At 39.5% G+C, this 3285-nt stretch overlaps 1 pseudogene; it reads right to left on the bottom strand.

Annotated features, from left to right (window-relative positions):
* Positions 1 to 2365: 2365 nt before the first annotated feature.
* On the bottom strand, positions 2366 to 2944 carry LOC131831177 (SUMO-conjugating enzyme UBC9-B-like; annotated as a pseudogene).
* Positions 2945 to 3285: the final 341 nt, after the last annotated feature.

The following is a 3285-nucleotide window of genomic DNA, read 5'->3' as shown; positions in this document are numbered from 1 at the left end:
GATGATATTGAGGTATGTGCCCAACAAGAAGATTTAACAATTTTAAATATCTATGCCCCCAATGTGGGAGCAGCCAACTATATAAACCAATTAATAACAAAATCAAAGAAACACATCAACAATAATACAATAATAGTAGGGGACTTTAACACTCCCCTCACTGAAATGGACAGGTCATCCAAGCAAAAGATCAGCAAGGAAATAAAGGCCTTAAACGACACACTGGACCAGATGGACATCACAGATATATTCAGAATATTTCATCCCAAAGCAACAGAATACACATTCTTCTCTAGTGCACATGGAACATTCTCCAGAATAGATCACATCCTCGGTCCTAAATCAGGACTCAACCGGTATCAAAAGATTGGGATCATTCCCTGCATATTTTCAGACCACAATGCTCTAAAGCTAGAACTCAACCACAAAAGGAAGTTTGGAAAGAACCCAAATACATGGAGACTAAACAGTATCCTTCTAAAGAATGAATGGGTCAACCGGGAAATTAAAGAAGAATTGAAAAAAATCATGGAAACAAATGATAATGAAAATACAACGGTTCAAAATCTGTGGGACACAACAAAGGCAGTCCTGAGAGGAAAATATATAGCGGTACAAGCCTTTCTCAAGAAACAAGAAAGGTCTCAGGTACACAACCTAACCCTACACCTAAAGGAGCTGGAGAAAGAACAAGAAAGAAACCCTAAGCCCAGCAGGAGAAGAGAAATCATAAAGATCAGAGCAGAAATCAATGAAATAGAAACCAAAAAAACAATAGAACAAATCAACGAAACTAGGAGCTGGTTCTTTGAAAGAATTAATAAAATTGATAAACCCCTGGCCCGACTTATCAAAAAGAAAAGAGAAAGGACCCAAATAAATAAAATCATGAATGAAAGAGGAGAGATCACAACTAACACCAAAGAAATACAAACTATTATAAGAACATACTATGAGCAACTCTACGGCAATAAATTTGACAATCTGGAAGAAATGGATGCATTCCTAGAAACATATAAACTACCACAACTGAACCAGGAAGAAATAGAAAGCCTGAACAGACCCATAACCAGTAAGGAGATTGAAACAGTCATTAAAAATCTCCAAACAAACAAAAGCCCAGGGCCAGACGGCTTCCCGGGGGAATTCTACCAAACATTTAAAGAAGAACTAATTCCTATTCTCCTGAAACTGTTCCAAAAAATAGAAATGGAAGGAAAACTTCCAAACTCATTTTATGAGGCCAGCATCACCTTGATCCCAAAACCAGACAAGGATCTCACCAAAAAAGAGAGCTATAGACCGATATCCTTGATGAACACAGATGCGAAAATACTCAACAAAATACTAGCCAATAGGATTCAACAGTACATTAAAAAGATTATTCACCACGACCAAGTGGGATTTATTCCAGGGCTGCAAGGTTGGTTCAACATCCGCAAATCAGTCAATGTGATACAACACATCAATAAAAGAAAGAACAAGAACCATATGATACTCTCAATAGATACTGAAAAAGCATTTGACAAAGTACAACATCCCTTCCTGATCAAAACTCTTCAAAGTGTAGGGATAGAGGGCACATACCTCAATAAATAAAATCTTAAAAAAAAAAAAGAGCAGCCAGAAATTCAAATTTTTATTATAAATTCTACTGATTTATTTTCACTTCAAGAGACCAAACAAACAGGTCTGTACTTAGTTTGGCCCAATGACCACTGGTTCAAGTTCTCTTATATACACAGGGATTTTCATTTATTTCATATTTAATCTACTGAATATATACTTATCTGATGATTCTTATATATTTATGATTATCTCAGTATTAGTTTTTTTTTTATATAAAAATTGTTCATTTACTCTAAAGGGCAACACAGACAAAATGCCATATAAACCCAAAGGAAGCGATGCGTCAAGGAGATACTGTTGGACTTTGGATCTGAGGCTCAAAAGCAACATAATTCAAAGTTCTGAGAAGAAAGAGGCAAAAGGCAGGAGGGAAGCTGGCTGGAGGCTCAGAATAGTTCTCCCTAAACTGTGTGAAGCATGCCTATATCTGCAAGGAAAGGAAACAAATTCCTCAGGGCTCATCAAAGTATGAAATTCATAATTTTATAGCAGTTGAAATACTGACATGAATATTAAAATAAAAGCAAGTTTTGCATAACAATCAAAAATACACAAGACTGAAGGAAGAGACCCTGTATGAGAAACCGGGCCACCCGGTAGTGGAAGCTGCATCCCAGTGGCAGAGATGGAAAAGGTTACCCGCCCCACTCTCCCCACGTGACTAGTAATTATACATGGCAATGTTTGATTTGCAAAAATGTTGTAAACAAGTTCTTGCCAAACCAATCCCTTTCCTCTAATGGTGGCACATGGTGACTGTGTATAAAGGTGTGAATTTCTTGGCTTGTGCTCAAACCCTCTTCTTGTAGCCCACTTTGTTTTGGCCGTAAATTGTGTGGGCCTCTGCTTGGGCTGAGTCCTGGATATTTGGTTGATTTAAAAGTTCCTGTATTCCTAACAAGATCTGCTTAATTGTGATGGCTGGCCTCCAGTCCCTTTCCTCCTCAAGGATGGACAGGCCCACTGTGCCCAATGGGTACATATTTGGGTGAAACAGTAGTGGCTAAAATTGGCATTTTGGGGGTGAGGATGGATAGTGGTCCCTGAAAAGCATCCACAGTCTAAACAAGTCTCTTTCCCATGGTGTCTCTTCCTTGCCTGGAATGGCATATTTTCAGGTCATGAGGTTCATCCTGCTTCCAGGATTTTTTGTTGGGACAGCCACCAAGCCAAATGGTGGTCCTTTCTCCAGGCAGAGTCAGCTGAGGGAGATATCTGACAAATTCAATGTCCCCCGGGCGGCTGTGGCCAGGCAAGCAAGGCAAGTGAGGAGGACAAGGCTGGTGAGGCTGACAAGCCTGGCAGTGGAGGCCATACTCCCTTTGTCTTGGGACTTCCCTCTGCAGCCTGCCCCCACATGGCTCTGGTTATCCCAATATTGGTTTAATTCTACATAACTTTCTTGAGTCAACTGGCTATAGTCCCACCTATGGGACTATAGAAGACACCTATGAATAGGCTAACATTTCTTACATCAAAAAGACACAGTGGAGAAAAATCAGGAAGATATGTTGTAATAGAGGAGTGTATTCAGGATAAATGGGGTGAATTTAGGAGGTTAAGGATGGCAGATGAAGTTGAAAAGACCAGCTAGCAAAGGCCTTATATGCCATGGTGATATGGAAACCAGCAGCTACTGTGTACTAAACACATAAA

Source organism: Mustela lutreola, chromosome 5, assembly GCF_030435805.1.
Source record: "Mustela lutreola isolate mMusLut2 chromosome 5, mMusLut2.pri, whole genome shotgun sequence".
In the NCBI taxonomy this organism is placed as follows: domain Eukaryota; kingdom Metazoa; phylum Chordata; class Mammalia; order Carnivora; family Mustelidae; genus Mustela; species Mustela lutreola.
The sequence above is the reverse complement of the archived record's forward strand: the minus strand, read 5'-3'. Positions and strand labels throughout refer to the sequence as shown.